The sequence below is a fragment of the Lissotriton helveticus genome, chromosome 5_1 (genome assembly GCF_964261635.1).
Source record: "Lissotriton helveticus chromosome 5_1, aLisHel1.1, whole genome shotgun sequence".
Taxonomy (NCBI): Eukaryota; Metazoa; Chordata; class Amphibia; order Caudata; family Salamandridae; genus Lissotriton; species Lissotriton helveticus.
The window spans coordinates 240,777,119-240,801,902 of record NC_136065.1 but is presented as its reverse complement, the minus strand read 5'-3'; the positions used below and the strand labels follow the sequence as shown (position 1 = coordinate 240,801,902).

Sequence of the window (24,784 nt, the reverse complement as noted above, 5' to 3'; positions counted from 1 at the left end):
AGTAATGGTATTGCGGAGTCTCTCAGTTGGGTCTTCAATGATCTTTTTATAGTACTTAGTATCTGAAAGGAGGGTTAGGCATTGTTGGTTATACCCTTCCTTACTCAGGATAACAAGTCCTCCCCCCTTGTCCGCAGGTTTGATAACTATGTCCTCATTTTCCTCTAGATTTTTGAGTGCTTTGCGTTCCTTATTACTCAAGTTCTGGAAAGGGGTCTTCTTCTTCTTCAGTTCCATGGCATCTACACCTTTGAATAACGCTTGTTCGAAAGTTTGTATCTCAGGCGGGACACTGCCAGTTGGTGGATTGAAGGTGGATTTTCTTTTTAGATTAGTGTCTCCTTCAGTGGGTGGTAGGGGCATGCCTGCAAAAAAGGCTTTTAGTTTTAGTACACGGCAGAATTCTGCTAGTTCGCATTTTAGTTTGAAGGAGTCGAAAGGGGGGGTTGGGACAAATCCTAAACCTTTGTTAAGAACACGTACTTGATCATCTGTAAGTTCTATCTGAGCGAGATTCACTATTAGTGTGTGTTGTTCTTGCTGGTGCTCGGCTGGCCCGTTGACATGCTCCTGGTTAGGATATTTCTTTGTTGATCTTGCCACGCCAAGGTCTTTTTTCTCCCTCTGGATTGGTTCTGGCCCCGGCCTAAAAAAGGCTGTTCTCGTTGCTGCTGATTTTGGTGTTCCGCTGGTTGTTGATTCTCCATTGGGGGCATTTGTTGCATTTGTTGCATCCCGTAATTAAATGGTGCCATCCAGCCTCCATATTGTGGCATATAGGGTTGGAAAAAGGGGGGCACATTCATATTGGGATAGTAAGGTCTTTGCCATCTGTTACCCCTTCTCGGGCGTTGGTATCGGTTAGTATTCCCCCCTCTTCTGGGGTTGTAGTCTTCTGAGCTGTTGACCGAATTGTTGGAAGAGCTTTTGCCCACGGATTCATTGTCCGAGCCAAGATCATTCGTATTGTAGTCATCTTTTGAATATGGGTGCATTTTTTCTTGGCTGAATTTTTTAAGATCCTTACCAAGTTTTTCTAGCTTACTCTGCATTAAGAATTCTTTGGTTTCATCCATCTCTTTATTTATTTCTTCTAATTTCTTTTTGTGTGTCTGTGGGTTGATGCCTTTTTTCAGTTCAATTTCTAGAGTTTGGATTTCTTGTAATAATGCTTCCGACAATCTTTTAGCTGTTTTGATAATCAGTACTAGATAATCAAGAGTACATTTCCAAGAGATGGAAGACCAATCTTTGCGGAATGCTAGATCGTGTAGAAAAATCCTAGGGGCATTATTCACCCAAAGGCCCCTTGGTGCTATTTTATACCGCAAGTATTCGGTCATAATAATGCCGTGGATTGCTGTTCGTATTTGTTCTCTTTTCTTTTCTGTTAGTGAGTCCCAGTTGTCAGTTTGGGCCAATGCTTCAGTTAGATCTGTGTTCTGTAACAGTGGCTGTGCTGCTAGAAAAATCACTACCAAACTCTGTGCCCACTATCTAGAGTTAGGACACACATGTGAAGAAATACATTGGACCATCATTGAGATGCTCACTGAAAAAACACATAATGCCGAAAAAAAGCTGTATGAAAAGGAGCAGAGATGGGTAAATCGTCTGAGAACCCATGTCGGGGGCCTTAACGATAATCCACCCTGGCACCAGTTTGCTACACACTGAGAACCCTAGAAATCCATTCTGACATGTGAGTCACTTTACAGACAGTTTATATATATGAGCACCTCATTACTTATGTAAACTCATTGTTCAGAAAAGTGCACAACATTTTAAATGTACAACTCACATTGGACAATGAAGAATACTACTGGGTACGATTTGTGCATTTTCACATTTCTCCTTCGATTCCAGCCTGATTTAATTCAGTCTAAGTATTCCCTTAAAAACTGTAATACACCCGTTTCCCTTTAAAAGACGTGCTATGACGTCTACCCAGAGTCCAGGGGCAGAGTCAGCACAAGCGGCGGAAGTCTCCTCCCTCGCGGGTAATGGCGGCTGAAGTACGTGTTTGTTTGTTTCCCCCTCCACTAACTTGAGGTAAGGCGAGTGATTTTATTGGATTTCTCTCCCTTTCTAGCTCTGTGGCAATAATTTGGCCGGCATCCCCTGACGGAGCCTCTCGTAACTTTACACGAGGTAAGAGCGCCGTTAGGCAATGACACCGCTGCTGCTACCTTCACGTCCTATCAGGTTGTAATGTGGTTTTACTCCAAAGAGATTAGCCTTGATAGGGCTCTGTGTTAAAACTTTCTCCCAGTATAACTCGGAAGTCCATGCACCTTGTACTCTCGTACTTTTTAAAAAAAAACAAAGCTCTGGCGATTAAACGTTCTGCGCCGCCTACGTTATATGAGAGCTCTCTGTCCCATATAACCAGTTATTTAGGTGCATTATCGGCAATAACTCTCTACCACATAATATTTATGTTGAGATACTAGCATCACTCAATTAACACCTTGATAGCGGTATCCTATATGCAATACAATTATCGAGTATACAATGGCATTACCATGTAGTCAACTTCTTAGTGGTTGCACCATTTTGGTGTATACTTCGCTCTACCAGTTGCTCAGTCCCTAGCCTCCCTGTTCTTAACTCCACCACAGTGAAAGTTTCACAAAATGTTATAATAGCCCCAAGAGACCAATACATACTCTGGTGCCTCCGTACACACACTTATACATTATTATATGTATTGTATACTTCTATTTTGTGTTCCTCTTTTGCAGGTTAAAAGAGCACGTTTGGCAACTGATTAATTTGAACCAGTAAGCCATCGCAGTAACTACACAAATGGTGTGAGTAACTATCTATGTTTTCTATGTTTGTTTAGTCCTGACGAAAGCCCTACAGACTCCGTTGAGCCATAGGGGGCTGAAACATGTCGACACCATTTTTTAATACTATACTTCTAGATCCAGTTACTTGATCTAGTACAAGTACCTATCCTTTTAATGCATTTTGTAGATCCTCGCCACCAATAAAGTCTTGGGTGTTGATCTATTTTTAATTGGACAAAAGTTTTTTTGGGGTCACCACTTTTTCATTTTTTACCTCACTTACGGATCTCTGGACACTGCGAATCTAGACCAGAGGAGCCTCTGGATGAGGCAGGCACCTTGCACTTTATGGTATTCGATGATAACTGCCACAACTGCAATGTAGGGGCGGATGAAAATATACACCGCAATAACATCATATACATTGTGTTTTTGAGAATACCATAATTTATCTATCCAATGGTTTAGATCTGTTACAAGTGTCCATTTTTTTGCGAAAATTCTTTTTTTGCGAAAATTCTTTTTTTGCTTTTTGATAACCTTAATACGTACCCAGGGGAAGCAAATGGACACTCATTCCTCCTCCCTATCCCATTGATTACTTGAGTACCTGGGTTATACCTCACAGATTCATAAATGTAACAAACACCCTTGCAGGTCAGGGAGAGAAGCTAACAAGAGCATCTGTGATTTAAAACTAAATCGTGGTGTCCATGTGAATGCATGGCATAATACTTATATAAGTCTGCAGCATTGGGACGCCCCTACCCCCATGGACCTCGCACGAAACCTCTGCATCATACTGGACTTCCCGCTCACAATCAACCGCCAGATCAAAGCCATATCCTCTTCAGGTTTCCATATGCTCTGCCTGCTTCGAAAGACAGTTATCAAAAAAGGAGGGAGAGAGAGGCTAAGGCTAGGTTCGGCCTCTTGATTCTAAAGTATCATACTATAACCCATAGTCCATGGATTGTGGGAAGCTAGCCTGTCTGGAAAGAAAAAGAGATCACACCAAATTGATGTACCTGTTTGGAAAAGAAAATGTCTTTTCTTTAGGCCCCTCACTCACCAGAGGTTGCCCTTAGGTGACATGCTTCATCATTGGGGCTTCCCAACCATCTATTGCTTGGGGCGTGCAGCGACTTTTGAAGGATACGTAGGAGCACTTTTTGTGAACTATGTGTAGTGGGGTGTATGGTGCAAATTGCAATTTGAGAATCACAAAACTCATTTTTGATACCTATGGCCCCATATGTCTTATTAGGCCCTATGAGGTCCCAGGTACTTCAGGGTCCGACTTCTGGGCTTCAGGTACGGGCTCTGCACCCCCTGATTCAAACCTCATTAAATCCTGCCGTGCTGCCTGAATGAGGAAAGCAGCACAACAGTATGTGAGCCTGCACAACACTGTGAACAGCTGCGGCCGGTAGTAGGTGTAACTGCAGGGCGGTGACGATGGGAGGGTAGGGGCAGGGTTGGGTGTTAGTAATGTATAGATGACGGACTTTAACAGGTAAGTAAACATATAAATAAATAAAACGAATTTCGTTGCACACACTGCGTCGCATTTGGTGATGCAGTGTGTGCAACGAAATTCATTGTATTTATTTATATGTTTACTTACCTGTTAAAGTCCGTCATCCATACATTACTACCCTGCCCCTCCCCACGTCACCGCCCTGCAGTTACACCTACTATGGGCCGTGGCTGACTGTGATTAATGCCTAGGTTCACCCGGCCCTCTCTTAAAAACCAGGCCGTTTTTGTTTTAGAAGACGGTGTTGTGACACCGGGACAGTCCTTGAAAAACAGGGATTATCTGGGCAAATCCGGGGCATCAGATCACCGCACATTCAAGCACTTATGCTACTTGCATTCTCACTGTCCATCTTCAGTTGTCATCCTTCTCCTAGCTCCTTTTATCATAAACAAGCATCCGCCCCCACGTAGTATTTATAGAGACACGGCTGTCCTTCCTCCTCCGCTTGCTTGATATCTCGCAATTGCTTACATCACAGGTTTGCTTTTGTTGTTGCTCCTAATCACCCTGTCCCTTTCATCACTCCTTCTAATCCGCCTCTTTCCCCTTCTCTGCCTATGCTGCGGAATCCCCGAGATGGAGGCGGGCGTAGCTCGCCCCCACACCGTGCAACCTCTCACTAATGAGCAAGGCAGCTGCGCTCTGCGCGCGCCCATCAGCACGCAACGTCAACTGACAAACAGGTGCCCCGCGCTCCTCTTCCCGCCTTTACATCGATCGACGACGGCGGCCGCCTCTCCACATCCGGTGAGGGATCTGTTAGCATGTTTACCCGGTCAGTCATTGTTAGTCACCGGGGCAGGGGGTACAATGCATGTCCTACATCTGCACTCTTCAGACACCGCTTGGCAAGAAATTATTGTTATGTTAGCGCCGAGGAATGCAGCCACGGGGAGCTGACGGCATGCCATTGTAGCATGAACGCATCATCTCAACTCTGACACGGCTCTAGGTACAAACACTGATAAAAGAAAGTGCCTGAATCTATCTCAACAAGTGAAAATTTCAGCAAGAACTCTCCCTTTCCATTCCTTATTGACTAAAGACAGTGAGCACGAGGGCGTCATGTAAAGTCCTCTGGACATTAGTTCTTACTTAGTCCAAATTACTGGTTGCCATATTGCCACAAAATGTGGACTCCTATAAACATTTAAACACGAAAAACTACCGTGTTTAGTGAAAGCGAAATAGGGAAATTGTGGTTAAAGTTAGCGATGGTTTGAAAGTGTGGGCTCTAGGTAGCCCTGAAAATACAGACCAGAAAGTGTCAAGCACTCTCGATCATAAAACACTGACAATAATGCGAAAAAGGCACGCTGTTGAAGTCCTAAAACACTGAGAAGCCATTTCTAAAAAATGTCACACTGCTCTTTCCCAGAGCCCAAAGAAGGCATTTCCAGGGATACTAGAACACTGAGATGGTACCACTGATTGAAACCCAACCTGCTGAATTCCTGCACTGAAAAGGCACTTCTTGGAAAATGATAGACTTCTGGAGCCCTGCAGCACGGAGAAGACACCACTGTAGAAGCTGACACTACATGTAATTTTATAGTACTGAAAAAGTATTGTTCAATAATGGTCACCGAGGGAATCCTATTCGACATACAAAACACTTCTTAAAGAGGTTCACTCTTCTGCAGGTATCTAGCACTGAGATGGTCTTGCTTTTTGGCCTTCAAGCACCTGTTAAATGTTAAGAGTTATATCACCTTATTGTGTCTACTGCCTGTGCCAGAGTGCTCAGGCTGGTGATGCTGCGCTTGTGCTTATACTGCATCATGCTGCCCTATTTCCCTGTCCAGTGAGTCTGTTGAGAATTGGGCAGTTTTGGGTCGGACCTGCTGGATGGGGCAGATTACAAGCAGGCTGACCAAGAGGCTGGTTGTGTTGTGAGCAAAAATGTCATCAATCAAAATGCAAGTCAGGCAATGGCTGAAGTGGACTGTCTGAACCCCTTTTAGAGGGCTACATGGCAAGCAGCGGTTACTGGACCTAACCATGGGGGCTGTGGCCTTTAAGTTCTGCTGTGTCAGGGCCAGAACGACTAAGGATCCTGAGTAACTGGGCCAAGTACTACCCCTTTCCAGCTCTTGACTCTCAGTGGTCTACACATCAAGCAGCTCAATGGGGCATATTTACAAGCCCCAGTCGCCACCAGAGCATCACTTTTTTTGACGCTTCGGTGGTGTAGCGCGATTTCCCATATTTACACGGTGCTAAGCCACTTTAAGTGGCTTAAAGCCACCTTGTAGCAGCAGACCTCTGTGGCAAAGCGGCGTTCAATGGGTGTTGCTGTGGGCATTCCACCGTTGGCAACACCTATTGCTTTTTGATACTATAGGAAGGTAGGATCCTTCTGCATGGTTACCTCCACTTTTTGCCTGGTGCTAATCTGACTGGGATCCTGCTAATCAGGACCCCAGTCTATCTGCTTTCTCCCTTAAATTGTTATGTTCAATACTTGGGTACATCCCAGATTGGTACCCTTATCAGTCCCTAGTATATATGATACTAAGGTACCCAGGGCACCCAGAGGTCCCGCTTGGGCTGAAGCATGCATTATGCCACCCATGGGAGACCATTCAAAACGGAACTACAGGCCTGCCATTGCAGTCTGTGTAAACTGGTGTCAGCACCACTTACTAAAGATATAGGTTTCCTGTATCTAGGGTCACTGCACTTAAAACCTATAAGTCACCCCTATAGCAGGCCTTTGCAATCCTGAAGGCAGGGTGCTTGGTTCTAAGTGTGAGGGTGCCACTGCAAGAGCAGGACACCCCTACAGCCTATGGAGTCCATTTTCCTGGGTTGTAAGTGAAGCAGCAATATACTATATAGAGGGGCACCGTGTAATTTCCAGATGACCTTCCGAAAACAGCTGCGACGAATCCTATCATGTTTGGTATCAAACATGTGGGAATCATACCTCCCACACCCTAAACAGTGTGGGAGATATGATTCCAAGCACTGGAAGAACCCTCCGTTAGGCTCTCAGTGTTCCCGGTGCTAGCCTTCTAGACCCGGACAGCGCAAAATGGTTCCTGCCGACCAGAGACACGATTCTGCCCCCCTGGTTCTGATCCAAGCTCGAGCAGGGGAAGGCAGAACAAAAGGCATCCTGTCACAGAGGGGTGTGACCACCTCCGAGTCAGGATTTAGTGTATTGGGGCCCGGTGGGTGCGCTTGCCAGCGCCACTCAGTCTGCATGAGGGGCACATTTGGTGTCCCCATGCATAATCCAGTTCAACCCAGCTCTCGGAGCTGTTGACTCCCGCTCTGGGGCAGAACTGAACAAAGTCCAGACTCTCCCCTGGGAGGGTCCCCTGATTCATCCCAACCCTTTCCTAAGGGTGCTTAAGGATTTACCTGTGGGGGGGTCCCTAGAATGGTCGTGGTACAAGATTCAGATCAGACACCACTTCTTCTACCATCTGGGCACACTGGACTTTGTTTGGGCTGGACTTCGTCTCCCTTCCAGCCTGCTGCATCGTCTGTGCTTGTGCAGCATACAGGAGCCTTCCAAGGCCTGTGGTCATCAAAGACACCTGAAGGAATCTCCCTTGAAGTGAAGGAGTCATTTACCTGCATTCGCAGGCACAGCAACTAAGTCGACCAGTCTGCTGATCCTGAGCTCCGGTGGACTCCGAAAGGTTCTGCAACATAGGTGGTGGTTATCCAAAGCTCTCGGGGCCTGCCCTGCCATCTTACCAAGTTTGAGGCCGGTATCCCTTGAAGGGGCTGCAATAACTGAACCCCTGTGCACCGCGTCAACATGCAGTTGCAAAGCCTTGTTGGTTTCCTTTCAAGAAGACCTTCGAGCTCCAAGTAGCCCCACACTCGAGCATCTCCAGTGACTAGAAACTTCGGCCATACTGCATCGTGGCCCCCTTCTTTGGTGAGCTGCATGAGGTCCTCTCAAGACTCCAGGGCCTCTGACCTGTTGGTCCATTTGAGGGTCACTTTTGCTTCTTATGGGCTCCCCTGATTGATCGGGGCCTGCCCTGACTCCCCTGCTTGTGGTGAGTTCCCTGGACTTTGCTGGTCCCGATATTGAACCTTCTTCGACTACTGCGTTGGTTGCATTTGCCAAGGCTTGTTGGTGTACCCTAAGTCAGAAAAGACCCCATTTGGGTAAATACACATGCAGGGGACTAAAGAAATCAAATAACTGATTCAAATAAAAATCGTACAGATTTAATATGCAAACATATATGCATTACAGTGTACAATGTTTACTCATAATAAAATATACATTGAGTTCATCAACCTCAGTGAGTGTATACCCCGTATGCCACTTGACACTATACAGAAATCGGAAGTGGATTGCCAATTTTGAAAAACTGAAGGGATTGCACTAGTGGATCTGAGGATAACAGAAGATACTTTTTTATTCCTTTTAGGAATCCTGGATTTTAGTGAAGATACGAGTCATTTACTTCTTGCATTAGGGCAAACTAATTGGAGGTACTGGCCACATCTATATATTAATTTGGACCGTATTTGAACATATGTGGATACTTGAAGCGAGTCGCTCTCTGGTATTTGTGCTTACATCCTATCTAAGACATGTATAGGAGTAAGAAAAGGAAGAATTTGCTTGTCCTTCTTGGTTTGAATTGGGGATGTTTCAGTCTAGTTCATGAACAACATCAAGAATCGGTCTTTAACATTTGGGAGTTATTGTCCTTTCCTGAAAAAGGTGACGGCTAAAATAGAGTGCTCACTGAAAAGCGTCGATGCTATATAATGAAGGCCTACTATAAATATATGTAGACAACTGTTAAGACTAACAATTTTCTTATACATTGACAACTGATCTATGTGATATCTAGTAGTTCCTTCTGTGAATCGGACTTATTTTCCCGTTTGTTCTCCTAATTTTTATTCTTCTTTTGTTGTTATTTGTATGTATGTTTTTTAATTGCATTAACCATATTGGATCACATATGTTTTTTAAAATTGTTTTTTAAAATTGTTTTATGATGAACTCTTAATGTATATTTTATTATGAGTAAACATTGTACACTGTAATGCATATATGTTTGCAATATCCCCAAGTCCCTCTGTCTCTTCCAGTGATGCTGGTTATTTCCCCTTAAAAACTGGAGGTGGCTTCCAGATGCAGCCCACGCTAGTCTCCATGTGACAAAGTTTAAGTTTGGCCTTAAGAGTCAACTTCTACAGCGCCATATGCAAATTCGTGCTAGTCCCCAACAGGCACCCTCCTGTTGCATGGAGTAGCAGAAATCCTCAGCACAAGAGCAACCGCCCTTATTTCATGGTGACCCCCACCTGGCATAAGGGGTCGCTGACTGTCTGCACAAGAGCAAGGGCCCCTTACTTCAGGGTTGCCCCCTCCTGTCGCACAAGGGTCATCAATCTTTTCTGTGCAATGGTCCCGACCGCACTAGGTGTCTTCACCCACTGCGACCCATTTAGCTCCAAACTCTCTCCTCCAACTCACATGCTTCACTGGTTTTGGCAGGTAGACAGAAGGCTGGTGCACCAGGCTCCGGGCAAGTGGTCTTGACTTCCTGGGTGATGGCTCCTCACCCGGCTGGGAGTCTAGCAGACATTGGTCCTTAGTCCTGGCTCCAGCAGCAAAAAGCCTTGCTGATCATCTCCGCTGATGAGCTGTGCTCTTGAAGCCCTTGTGGATGTCATGCTCCCACCTTTATAATCCATCTCCAGACACAAATGAGATTTAGTGTCTGATTCTTTGAAATTCTGGTTATGGGTATCTCTCTCCTCTACACTGTGCTTTGTCAAAGGACAGTGTACCACAGCAGGCTGACTTCAGTTCTGATTAGCCCATAACAGAGGCCAAGGGAGTAATCAGGCATCACATCTGGCTGTCAGCCAGCCTCCACTGAAATATTATTATATTGGTTTAAAGGTTAAGACCTACTCTCTCTCAAGATTCCCTGGTCCACAGTATCAACCTTATCAGACCTACCATCTTTCTGACAACGAGTCCAGGCTACACTGACCAGTTACTCTTCTCGGAATCAACCAGACCATTGATGTGCACAGAGAATGCTCAGCTCACCTTCCTTCAGTGTGTACTCCCACCCTACCACTCAGGAATGGCAGCAATACACATCCCCTGTCTGGGGATTGCAGAACTCGCATCTCTCCAGGCCCTGTGTTTCTAAAATTGGAATCCTCAGGCGTCCATGTTAGTTACTATGCACAAGCACACACACATTGCAGCAAACATACACACATACGTATTGTGCTAGCCAGGGGTGTACACAGTCCGTGCAAGCCAAGGGTGAGTTAAGTACACAGCCACAGAACTTTACACAAGTGGGCCAATAAGCACCACTCCTGTGATACCGGTAAAAAGCCTCTTCACATTACTGATCACTGAGAAACACAAAATGGGTATACTGCCACTATTGTGCCCGTGTCTATTTACTCCTGTTATAGGCAGTAGCCCTGTACCATCATGAGGGTAACGCATGGTGCACCCCTCCCAGTCCAACAAGACTGCATTACCCTAACATAGGCCTCGGTCATGGCACACAAGTATGACCTGTGTTCACCCATGAACGACAATCTACCAAGGATTCAGACATCTAATCAGCTGTGGCACTCAGGGCATGGGTGCATGTCCAGCACCCTGCAGGGGACTTTTCTGTCCTAACATGGATTGATCCCCAGCCACATACTGTAAGGATGGGTGAAGAATCCTAAAACAAAGCCCCCCTTGGTGCATGTATAGATCACTAATTGTTGCTTTTTTATTGCAATAGTTGGTGTGATAGCTTAAGGTGTCTCCAAGCCAGACCTAGTATGAAAGGCATTGGGCTAAACAGTATTCCCTTCAGGACCAGTCCCCGAAAGGACCCTAAGTGCTGTAGATGCCTGTATTATCTCCCAGGCTTACTGCCATTTAGATAGATATAATTTATATATACAGAACACAGAATTCAGATGAAATAATATAAAATACCCTTTAACCACACTCCGTCATTGAATGTTTTATTTTTTTCTCATTTCAAAGTATCAGCTGCTGGTTTTAGAAATCTGCCTTCATTTTTTTTGTATATATTTTTATTGAGTTTTTGAGTTTCACATTTCCATTTCCGACAGTTGAGACCTCTTCCTAAAACTAGTAGCGACATATGCTATAACGTTTTTAATCTTAACACCGTACTTTTCATATGCTCCTGCAGCGGGTTTGATGGGATGGTAAAACGTACATCTTACATTTGTCTGGCCACAGCATCTATGGCCCATTATGTCATACATCCTTTACAGAGTTGTTACATTGCGGGTATCGCATCGCATCTAGTACGGCTTAGGCTATACTGACATATTGTACATTAATAAGGGAAGGGGTAAATAAAACAAGGAAGATAGGGTACAAAACTTGAATAAGAGCTGGAACAGCCCAGCATGGCGGCTGGTATTTGTGTTTGTGCGTGTCGCTGTAGGCGCCCCCGTTGATTGCCTTGGTGATTGGTGTCTGGTGTGCGTGCGCTCCAACTTGCCATTGCACAGCAAAGGACAACAGATCTATTGCTTATGAGTGATTTAGGGATGTTGGACGTGTGCGCTGAATTATCCACTGGGTCAGGTACTTGCAAGGGCTGATCTGGTTGATCCACACATTGCTGTAGTGCCACCAGAATCACTTCCCAACTTGTGGAGATAGGTATCGTCCTGAGGCCTATGGTTTTCTCACGCCGAATCAATATACTTTCAGCTCTGACCCACGCAAGGGTGGAGCCCCTCCATGCTTGTATACGCGGGGGATCAGGTGCCTTCTATCTTTTGGTGAATAGCCTTTTGGCTGTCACCATGCCCGGGTCTAGGAACCTTGAGGTGACTTTAGTGTTTCCTGTCCTACGGAATATGTGTAGCAAGTATGTTGGCCGGTCAAAGGGTATCTCTATCGGCGCAGGTGCGGAGCGCGATCGCCTCCCTCTCCCAGTACGCGCTCAGACTGGGGCAGGCTGAGTCAGAACGGTGAAAGAATCTGTGGATGTTGGCTGGTGTGAGGTACGCCCTCTGCATTATGTAGTATTAGATTTTTCTAGATCTAGTGTTCCTGGGGATCTGACATGAACTGGCCAGCACCCGCTCTGATTCTTTATCTGTGAATTGTCGGCCCCGGTTGTGCTCCCATTTGTGGTGGAGGGGGTTTAGAGTTACCCCTGTATGTTGCCGCAGCAAGGTCGCGAACTACCGCATCAGGTGCCTACCACATCCCATGACATGTAATATTGTACAGTGAGATGTGCTGGTGGTTCTGTTGCGAGGTCTCCCCATTTCACAGAGCGATGCCATCAATGAACGGTGTAGGAGGAATTGCCCTGCAGAGAGTCAGTCGTTGGTCACTAGTGTGGTGTAGGGAATAAGCGAGCCTTCACGATAGTGATCACCTAGGGTTTGTATACCCGCGCCATGCCAATGCTGCATCTCGGCGGCTGTAAGTGTTGCCTGGCCTGTAGGAGCACCTTCCAGGAAGAGCGCAGGGGCGTAGGGCGTTGTGTCCAGAGTGAGGTAGAGGTTTCTGCAGTAGTATCTGTATGCTACATTCAGGAATTCGGGGCTCAGAAGGTCGCACCCGCGTGCTGGGGTGGAAGAGCGTGAGGATCTGGGGGAGCGCATATGAAGGGTGTGTGGTCACCGTGTCATCGTGCTGACTGTCTGCCATCCATCTGGCGATCCATTGAAGTTGGGCTGCCAGGTAGTAATGCTCGGAGCAAGACGCCGCCAAGCCTCCCTGGTCGACAGGCTGATATAGTTTTTTTATCGCCACCCTGTGCCAGTTGGGACCCCAGATAAAGTCTCTGGTCATCCTTTCCAGTGTGGCAAAAAAGGAGGCAGGGACATAGATTGGCAGATTGGGGAAGTAGTACAGGAATCTCAGCTAGGCCACCCTTTTGAGCAGTGCCACTCTACCGACCACTGCGGGAGGGAGCTTACTCCAGAAGTGCATCTGGGATCTCACTGCAGTGCTCTGCCCAGGTTTCCGTCGAAAAGGTCCAGCGGCTGGCAATACTCACATATACCCAGAGATCGGAATGTGTCAGCGCTCCACTGCACTCTCACGTCATTGAGTAGAAGGCCTGGGTCGCGGCAATCCTTTTTAAAGGCATATCATTTAGATTTAGAGACATTTACTTTGAACCCTGATACAACTGCAAATTCCCTTAGGATTTGGGCTAGACGTTCTGGTACCTGGGTGATGTCTCATAGGTAGATCAACAGGTCATCCGCGTACATCGGCACCACGTGCATGCCAGCGGTATGCCAGCATGTAGCTGTGTTCGTAGTGACTCCACAAGTGGCTCCATTGCAAGCGCAAAAAGGAGAGGGGACAATGGGCAGCCCTGTCTCGTCCCACGCCGCACTGGTATTGCAGCCAAAACGTGTGGTCCCAACTTCACTCTCACCACAGCATTCATTGAGAGCAAACAGTGTACAAACATGATCCAAACATGCTTCGTTTGTGCATGAGCACATGCACGTATTGTAACCCTTTCAGTGCCCCGGAGCGTGCGTACCCATATGCGAGATGTTTTTTGCTTTTGGGGCAGAAATGTTTTTTCTTGATGCAGCCCTGAAGTAGATAGACGCTTGCTAAACAAATTATGCAGGGAAATGTGCAGATTTGAGTTTGCCTACCAACATTGTGATATAATGCATTTTTAAAAGTCTAATCCTTTAGTCACAATTCACACCAATACACCCCACAACTTAGGGGCTAATTACGAGTATAGCGGTTATGGGACCACCGTGCTCACAGCGTTACTGCCCCTATATTGCGGTGGTGGTGGTGGTAACGCCACAGGACCACTGCCTCTGCCAGGAATCTGGATCCTATGGTGGTGGCAGAGCAGAAAGGGGCCTGAATATGCTGGCGGTGCTGATGCGCCACTGCTGAGCATATTCTGACTTGCATATCCACCACCCATTTCATGGTGGAGAGCCCGCATTGAAATGGGTGGCAGGGATGCAGGGCCCCAAGCTGAATCAGGGCCTGGGGTGTATTTGGGTGGAGTGGAGATACATGTTGGGCCCCCCAAAATTTAACTCTGGTTCCTGCACGGTGTGGCATGCACAACATGGTTCATGCCTGACCTTGCAGTAATGTGCTGTAGGCACTCTTACGACGGCAGTCTGCTTTTAAGGCTCTCCTATTAGCCTGACACAGCTGCCGCAGCACCTCCCAGCTGCCCTGGATTCAACTCGGAATCCGGCGGACGCGTGGCACCACATGCTTGAACGTCCTCCTTGCAATGCAGCATTGGCGGTGCTACAGGTGGACCACCAAACTTGTAATTAGGCCCTTAGATTTTACTCACCATTTTTGAATGAGCATCCTGAAGTTTGCTGAATAATGGAAATTATGTCAGTTAAAAAGAGATCACCATCACTTAGACCATCCTTATTTCAGGTTGTGATTTTATCCCAGTGTGGTGTTGCCCGGTAAAATTTGATGAAATATGTGGATGCAAAAAAACTGTTGAACTTTACGCACTGTTTCGAATTCCAACTTGGGACCAAACGTCTCAGCCATGAATATCAGAGCACAGGAAACAAGAGAAAGAGCTGTGGCAATTAGTGTGCAACCACCGTTTTCTGTGGTTAATCTAAATTTATAGGTGAAAAACCATAATAATGTGCGATCACAGTACCTAGTAATTACCGTACCACACAACACTGGCAATTTCAGTTGCTGTATTATTACATCTGTTTTTCCACGCACCTTGTAACGAGGGCCTTAATGTTCAAGATTTGAACCTTATGAGACAATGTACAGAAATAGACTAAAACTATCTTTAGGATGCTCATTCCTCTTAAGGTCAGTCACTTCTTGGCACACCTCTCCTCAAAACAACCAAAGTTGGCAAAGAACAATCTGCTTCTGTTTGACCTAATTGCAATGGCCTCTAAAATAATATGCTACTGAAAAGAACAGGTAAACAAAGAAATGCCACAATTTCCCCAACCTCCCACTTGCTGGGGCACTCCCTAAATCAGCTCTTTTTTAAGTCCCCTCATTCTTCCCTCTTTAAAACTTCTGTTAATCTGGCATACACGTCTACCAGGATTTGCTTAGCTGTGACTCTATTACAGCTTCTTGGGTTCATGCACTGAAGCACACATGAGTCTGTGTTTGGCAATAGTCTTTCAGGTCAGATATCCTCCTTCTTCTATCTACTTTTCCTTACCTGTTCAAACTCTGTCTGTTCTTTCCCATGACCACATTGTGAAGAATCTGCTCGTACCAAGTATTATAATGAACATGTCTACATTTTTTATGTCCCCCTGTGGGTTGCGTTACATTGGTCTGACCACTAGAAATGTGGACCTGAGAATTCAGCACAACAAAAACAATAAGATGGACTCCCTTAACAATTCGGTTGGTCCTCATCTTATTGAAAAGGGTCACAATGTGGAAAGTCTCCCTTGGACGGTGATCGAAAAATTATAGCCAAAAATGATGACAATTTGACTGTCGTCCTTCATAGAAAAGAGCTGAGATAAATCAATCAATTAAAAAATGCTATATTTCGGCAAGAATGCCATAAAAGTGTTTCACATTCTTAGTTTGTCACCAATATCCATACTAATATTATAAAGAGAGAGCCCAAACCTTTGAGGCGGTTAATCTCAGTAACCACAGCACCAATCACAACACCCAATACAGCGTTGGAAAGGGCAGTTGCAGCAGAAGGACATAGGCTTTGCAGACGGCCACCATATATATATATATATATATTTTTTGTAGAGTTTTATATAGCGCAAACTTGACCCGAACTGAATCAGGTATCAGAGCGCTTTACATAGCACCAGTTACGCTACATGAGGACACACATTCATTTTTGTTAGGCACGGGGAGTTTAAGTGATTTGCCCAGAATAACAGGATGTTTGGCGTCGTTACCGAAACTCGAACCCAGATCCCCAGGTCCGAGGTCGAGCGCCTTAGCCGTTAGGCCAACTCCTCTATACATTTAAAAGATAAAAGAACCGTGCCAGCAAAGTAGTCCCTCGTGGGCGTGTCTGCGTTGTGCTGTGGGCGGGGGACGGGGGGGCATGACTAACGCTGGGGCGTGTGGTACGGCCATCACATCGTGTGCTGTGGGCGTGTGCTGGGGGCGTGACAAACGCTGGGGGCGTGACAAACGCTGGGGACGTGCGTCCGCCCTTCATGTCATGTGAATCGTACATACAAGCACCAATTACGTTGCTGCACAGCATCAAGGGGCACGCTGGGGGCGTGAGAAACGCTGGGGGCGTGTGTCCGGCCTTAATGCCATGTGAATTCAATTTTGCCGCATCAAGGGGCACGCTGGGGGCGTGGGAAACGCTGGGGGTGTGTGCTACGTTCCGCCCTTCATGCCATATGGGTCATACATTTATCAGAAGATCGTCTGCTGTGGCCGTGTGCTGGGGGCGTGACAAAAGCGTTCACCTGGAGGCCTGGTAAGTAACATTACTGCAGCCTCTCCTGCGCGCTGTTACTGAATTCTCTCATTCAGCTAAATTACACGCGCCTGCTACCATCAACCAGGGATCTAGCCGGGCTCAGGCGGCGGATCAGTACACTAATTACACGCGCCTGCTAACATCAAACAGGCCTGCATCTGGGCCTCAAGCGGGGGAACACGCAAATGAACGTGTCTGCGAGGACAATTACTGCAGCCTCTCCTACTCGCTGTCACTCAACTCTCTCATTAAACGATTTACCCGCGGCTGATAACTCTCTCATTCAATGACATTACACGCGCCTGCTAACATCAACCAGGGCTGTAGTCGGGCTCAGGTGGCGGATCACTACACCAATTACACGCGCCTGCTAACATCAACCAGGGCCGCAGCTGGGCCTTCTCCGTCCCTATTCCAATGAAACAAAAAATGTTGTCTACCGCGAGATTTTAAAATAAATTGCCCTTGCCAAATACACACATTACACACATTCTATTTCATACACGGACAACGTCGGGAAGGGCTGCTAGTACAATATATAGAACTACATAAATAAACTATTGGTGGACATCATCATAACTTAGTGAAAATGACAAGAGGGCAGATGGAAAAAATACATATATAGACTAGTATTACGATAAAAAAATCAGACTATAAATACAAGAGAACGAACATCCAAAGGATGTCCTAATTGTGTAGATTCTACCTAGTGCTCATTAGAACCTCTTGGGGTGTGATACCTCTATTGTCAAACACTCTATCAATAATATAAGGAAGATATCCAAGTAAGAGTTGCATAATCCACGTCATAGTTCCCCGGTCAGCGGACCATAAAAATCCAAATCCATACAGTACAAAGGGATTAGAATACTTATAACACATTCAAAGTTCCATTAAATAAATACGCTGAGCGAAGTTAAAACTAAGCAATAATTAAAAAAGGTTAAAAATGGGCTCTGTAAACATCCACCTGAGATAATCAATTCAGCAAGGATATTCTGATAGCCCACATCTTGCCTTAGAACTTGGCAACTGCGCAGACTATCAGCAACCTAGGTCAGATTTTTAGATGCGCAGTGCTACACGATGGCAGCGTGTGCCAAGGCACTTACAAACAGGGACTAAGCATCTCAATCTTGGGGCTCTGTAAAATGGGCAAGCAAAAAATATGTGGGCTATTTACTCGACAGCCACGGGACATCCTGGACAAAACCCCGATTGAATTGGAGACTTTCGTCAGGAGGTAGAGAGTGAATTCACCGGTATGGAGCCAAATCTAAATTGCATGTAGAGCTTTCTCTCCAGCGGAACTGTGTTGGCCTCCAGGTATTGCTCAAATTTTCTTGCCAGTTTGCACTCAAGAAAATCCGATGTGAGGCAGCCCCATTGATGGTGACTTAAGGAGGACTGGACCACCCAGTCCCAGTATTGTTTCTTGATTAGGGCCTAACTGGGAAGTAATGCAGGCTCCCTAGCATCCCATAAGTCCACCAGCCCTATTTAGGTAAGCAGACTTTTCATATTGTTGATCCAACCAATTTTCGTAAAACGATCAAGGGCTGTTACCTCAGTTAGAGCAGCGGCGTACTTCTCAGTGATAGGGATTCTGCCCATGTCCAGCCTGAGAGGATGGAGGATGATGGGGGTTCTCTTTTGGGAGTGAAACCAGGGCTCTCAAGAATTTGTTCTCCGTGGTAAGGAGACCATCTAAGTTTTCACCCCCACACAGTTCAGCACCAAAGAGTTGTGGAAAAGTAAATTTTGCCATGTTCTGTGTCCCTACGCCTCATCCATCATATGTTATGTGTGCATGACCAATATGCATATGTTATTCCCCATTTCTGATTAAAGACGCAATTACAGTTGTGTCCACCTCTAGTATGCTATTTTCCAGTCCTCGTGAATACTACGAATATCAGGCCTATGTAAGTAATGTTGCCACGTTTCTCAGTGTGCACGTTATTCAATTATAAAGTCTCCGTTTCCAGGCCTCAAAAGGGCCTGGACCACAGATTCAGCTCCTGTCTCCTGAAAGCCTCGCTGAGGAGCGATACAGCCCCCACCTGTAACCTCGACCCTTCACTCACTTCCTGCCTTGCAGTGCCCGGTGCACCCCGGCTCTGCCTCTGAGTCTGCCAAAAGTATGTTATAGTTCCAGCTATCAGTTCAGTCCTCCTCCTCTGCATTCCTAAGCTACTGAACTGCATCAATAGTTTCCGTCATTGTCTAGCCTTCTCGTCTCCACGTTAGAGAAATACTGTATTTAATGGTCATTTAGTATTCTTCATCACGCACTACATGTAGAATAATGCATGGTCCAGTCTTAGAATCAAGTTAGTTTTTCCCCTCATGACTTCTAGTTTATATCAACATGTTCCCTAAACAGTAGATACCAGATAGGGTTTAGGTACATGTCGCTCCGACCCTTCAGACTCTAGTCTCTGCTCCTAGCACAGAGTTCGTAGCCCCCTCCAAAGTTTCCGCCCATTCATGACATATTCTGTTACGTTTTGCACCACATGTCTATGTATACGCCCAGTTACACCTCTTCTTACTGTTATCTCTCGCGACTGTTACGCGTCACGCCTTCTACTCCACCTACTGTTACGCCCACTGCAATGTAATGCTATGTGTTTGCGCTATGTATATAAGTCAATGTTTTGTTATTAAATGCTAGCGCGCTCATCCCAGACCTAGCCCCAGCAGCTGCTGGGCCTCTTTTCCCCTGCTGGGCCCCAGTTGTCCTGCTGGGCCCTGTCATTCTGTTCCTATGCAGGTTGTCCTGATCCTGTCCTTATGCTGTAATAAACCTGCAGAAACTCCTACTACCTCGAATCTTGACTCTTATTTATTGAGCTATCTGTTATGCTATAAGTCTAGTCAAAAATAGGGTATTATTTATTTATTTACCACATAATGGCGCCCGAATAGGGACTTGCCCTTTCCCCACGCGTCGGTGAAGCCACGCCGACCCCCTGACCCTCTGCAGTCGTGACGGAACCATACCGTGCACTGGCAGATATTTCTGCTCCAAGTATCCCTCAGGCCCACGGAGGAGACGGAGGAGGCGGTCCAGCATCCGAACGAGACGGTGGAGGAACGCGGCGAGTCCCGACCAGAGCCCAAGCCGAGAGTCCAAGGTCCGAGGTATCCGGAGGCCCACCCGTAACTGAAGTCCGAAGTCCGAAGTCCGTCGTAGTCCAGTCCCGTCCGAGGCTTTCCGTTCCGTGCTGCCCGGTGAGTACCATTGCTGGGGTAGTGTCTAGACAGGGTCAGTCTAAATTGACTCCTGGTCCGTGGGTTGGTGGTACCCAAGCCCACAAACGAAGTGTTCACCTAGGTGGATACGGGTCTTGATGCGTTCCTTTATGGGACCGGTATGTTCCGTACTGTTACAGCAGTGCATCCAGTAACTCTAGTCTGTTCCGTTCTCGAGAATTCTGTTCTGTTTCTGTTTTCAGTATTTTCAGGTAGTATTCTGTTCGAACTGTTATGTTATGATATTGTTTAATGTATTTCCAATGTCGTGGTATGCCTGAATTGTTTTCCCAATTGTTATTGTTTTTCGTGTATTGTATTGTGTTCCGATTCAAGTTCAGAATGCCGCTCTTTTCCAAGTTACGTCAGTTAAAAACTAGAAAGGGTCTGCTGGAAGCAGCAGTTCCTGTTCCGCCTAGGGACAGTCCAGGTCACTTTATGTATCAGAAACATGGCATAAGCGCCATATTGTATCTAGATTTATGGGTAGAGTATACCAAACAGTTAGAAGAAAAGTATAGATGGCCCGTATCGGGTACATGGGATGCCGAATGTATCATGCGAGTAGAAGAAGCATTATGGAAAAAGAAAGCCAGACAGTCACAGAAAGATGCCATCGAGTTATGGCGTAAGGAAGCGCATAGAAGAACGGAAAAGGAAGTCAGAAAGTCAGAGTTAAGTAGAGAATCCCAAGAACGAGCCCAAGAAAGAGAATTAATCGAGATAGGTGAACAAGTCAAAGTCGAACAGTCAGACAGACAGAGGCATGCCCTTATTAAGGGTATGTATCCTCTCCTTGCCGAAGGTTTGCCAAAAGCGACCCCAGAGGCACCCAGTAATTTCCCGCCACCATTAGTTCCGACCAAGCTACGTCACAAACCAACCGCAGCTGATATTTTTATTTCGTCCTATTTGGACGACACAGTTCCAGAATATGCAAATCCAGTTCGCGCTCCACCTGTCCCTGTAAATCAGGCACTTCCCGTTCCTCCAGACACCGGAGTACCTGTTACGGTACCCCCGGGTCAGCCTGCCATACAAGTTCAGCCCACGTTACAATTACCGACCCTGCAAGCACGAAGAATGTCAGTCGACAAATTCTAGTATAGGGGCCGCAGGGGGAGGTCCTCCTCAAACCCCGCCGCCACACAAGCGTTTATCAGCACTCGAATTACATGCTCAAGCATCACAGCGTACTCCTAAAAGTAATAAGTCTGTTACAGAAATCAGACAAGCCCTTGCCGAATGTGTCTATGACACAGTCCCAGGCGAGTATAATATGGTTTTATATTCCGTACGCGTAAGAAGGGTGACCGAGTATCTAGTCACCTTACCAAATATGAAAGAAGATCTAGACAGAATATATCGTTTCATCCGTACAGGGGATGATCCAGAAAGTATTGGCGAAATTATGTCTCAAAGGAAAGCCGAGATTCAGCTCATGATATTAAAGTTCCTGATCAATTGTTTAATAAGAGAACAAGATTACCCGTCTAAAGATCCCGCCGAAATGAGAATTCTAACAAGGTGGAGTGATAATATAGCCGAGGGTAAGCACAAGACCATCAGTGCCATGGAGAGTATGTACAAGAAAATTCGTAAAGAAATAATAAGGTTACACGAACAGCGTAAAGCAGCACAAGTAAGCGAGAAAGAAAGTATCTCTGATCCTGAAGAGGAAGACGAGAATCCCGCCAGAATAGCGTATGTAGGAAAATCCAGATTTCCAGATCGCCATTTACGTCCAGAACCTAAGTCTATTTTTCATCATCCAGCACCAGAACAAAGCTCTTTAGAACAAGTATTTCAAGCTACCGATCACATCCTGAAATCACGAGTCGGTTACAGTGAACTAAGTACTATGCATGAACAAGAACTAGCCCGATCAGCAGTCCGATGGATTACTGATTCTACCACTTTTCCAGACGAAATAGTGGCACAAATGTTTCTGAAATTGCCCCCAGCCGAGCAACGACTGGTGGGTATGTATATGATCCAACACCTCATTACTCAGTATGAGGGTCAACATTCTGATCCAGGCCCGTTACATGATATCCTGAACGAGTTACTCCAGTACAGATGGAGAGGTCTAGGTACCGATTTAATTAGTGTCATTCTAGAACAGCGCCACAAGTATAGAACGTTCCTGAACCCGCATTTTGTTCATGTCTCACCCCCAGAAAGTAAACCATTCTACATAGACAGACAGAATCCGCTACGAGAAGTCCACCCAGTCCAAGGGGCGGGTGGCGTAATGCAACGAGTGTTTGTATACACTCCGATATCAAAGATGGAACTTCTTGAAATGAAGAAATTAATCCCCTGTCACGACAAAGATCCAGCGGGGTTCCATAGAGAATTAAAGGACATGCTCCGTATGGGAGAATACACTTACCCAGATATCATTAAAATGTTAAAGGTCCTGCTACCCGCAGGGGTGTATGAAAAGTTAAAGGAAAAAGAATGGGAGGTGGGAGAGAAAAAGATCGATTGGACAGCTCTAGAAGCTGAAGACAAGGCACGAGTACCAGGTACCGGTCTTGGAGATAAATGTAAAGAATTACCAGAATTATTGATTCAAGTTTTACCCAGATTATTGACAACTAGGAAAGAAGACTGGGATGCAATCTCAGCCTGTAAACAGAAACAAGATGAAGACATTAGTGATTTTTATTCTAGATTTGAGAAATGTTTCAGTATTAACAGTGGTCTCAAGACAAGTAGTGAGTCATACCCTCATCTTTTCGTTACCAAATTAGTCGAGAATTCAAGTCCACAAATTAAAAACCGAGTTTTGAAAGTCGAAAGCACCTGGCAAGCAAATACTCCGTCCCAGATGCTCCAGATGCTCCAGTACCACCAGAATAGAATCAGAGAAGAGCAAGAACACGAAAGAAAACGTATGAAAGACACGAAAATGAAAGTGCTAGTTGCACAGTCTATTCCTCAAGACAGTCAGAAGAGAGGTCCGAATCAAGCCAGTCATCCTGCAGCTCCCGTTAAAGGGAACTGCAATTATTGTAAACAGCCAGGTCATTTTATAAACGAGTGTGCAGTTCTGAAACACAACATAGCTACTGGTAAGACTAAAGAAAGACCACGTCCGCCGAGACAAGAACAAGTTTCACAGACTCCTCAGTCACAGAATGCACCACAGACAGTTACAGTACCGCAGCCTATTGCTGCAACACAGCACGTTACATCGCAGATGTACCAGTATGCACAGTCCGAGTATCCAGAGTATCAGTCATATTCATGAAACAGCCTAGAGAGGGAGGTAGGCTTGCCTCTCATCGAGATACCTGTAGATCAAGAAGGTCCCTATGTTCACAGTCAAGTATTAGGGAAAGACAGAAAGTTTTTGATCGATACAGGGGCAAGTAGGACCACAATTAGTCACGCCGAAGTTCCAGGGGCTCCGCTCTCAGGCTCAAGAAATGTTTCCCTTGGATTTTCAGGAAAACCCATAGTTAATGAGATATCAAAGCCAGTTACTCTAGAAGTAGGTCCATTGTCCCGTACTACTGATCTGTTACTTACTAAGTCATGTCCAGAAAATCTATTAGGCATTAAGACATTGAAAGAATTAGGTGCAGTTATTTGCTGTTCCCCAGAGGGAATACGTCTGTTCCTACGTGACTTTAAGGGTCACTATGTATTACGAGATTTTGATTCAAGATTGTCTAATGTTCCGCAGCATTTATGGGCGCAAGGTCCAACTGATGTAGGTTACATGCAAATCACACCCTATCGTGTGACTCTCAAACCAGGTGTAGTGCTACCACGAATCAGGCAGTACAGATTGCCACCTGAGGCTGTAGCAGCCTTATCCAAAATTATTGACGAGCTCATGGCTCAAGGAGTAGTTGTAGAAACTGACTCCAATGTATGCAATTCTCCGATCATTCCAGTCATGAAACGTACTGATCCAAATGCACCCCCAGTATATCGATTAGTGATTGATTTACGAGAGCTTAATAAATGTATTATTCCTCAGTACCCAGTTGTCCCAGACATTTCTTCCCTGTTAACAGCCATTGATTCCGAAGCCATGTTTTTCACTGTCATAGACCTCAAGAATGCATTTTTTAGTGTTCCAATTCATCCAGATAGCCAGTTTCTCTTCGGATTCTGTTTAAATGGAAGGAGCTATATGTTTACACGCGCTCCTCAAGGTTTCACAGAAAGCCCTAGTATTTACAGTCAAGCACTCAAGAGACAACTAGACAACATTCACATGCCAACTGACACTGCCCTGTTCCAGTATGTCGATGATCTACTGATCACTGCCCGTTCTGAACGTGCTTGCGAGCGAGCATCACTTACAGTTCTGTATTTTCTAGCCGAGATGGGGCACAAGGTGTCACCTTCGAAGCTTCAATTCTGTGTCCAGCAAGTGGTATACTTAGGACACTTGCTGTCCAAGAGGGGTAGGCAGTTGACACCCGACCGTATCCAGTTAATAGCGAGTCTTCCCCAGCCCAGAACCCAGAAGGAGGTACGTGCCTTTATCGGCCTTACTTCTTATTGTAGACAATGGATTCCCCAGTATGCATTCCTAGCCAAGCCACTGATACAGTTAACGACACAGGAGGCAGCCGTATCGACTGTCCTCCCTTGGACATCTGACCATACACTTAGTTTTAACGAGTTAAAGAAAGCCCTATGTCAAGCTCCAGTTCTAGCTACACCGAACTACAGTAAGCCTTTTACACTTTTCGTTACAGAACGGG

The 24,784-nt window shown here is 45.8% G+C and overlaps 1 protein-coding gene across 1 annotated transcript in view; it reads left to right on the top strand.

Annotated features, from left to right (window-relative positions):
- Positions 1 to 5,055: 5,055 nt before the first annotated feature.
- Positions 5,056 to 24,784, top strand: part of LOC144753077 (uncharacterized) — a 353,653-nt gene continuing 333,924 nt past the window's right edge. Inside the window, exon 1 of the mRNA XM_078640867.1 lies at positions 5,056 to 5,085. The gene's annotated coding sequence lies outside the window, so the exon portion shown is untranslated. The remainder of the gene's footprint in view (positions 5,086 to 24,784) is intronic.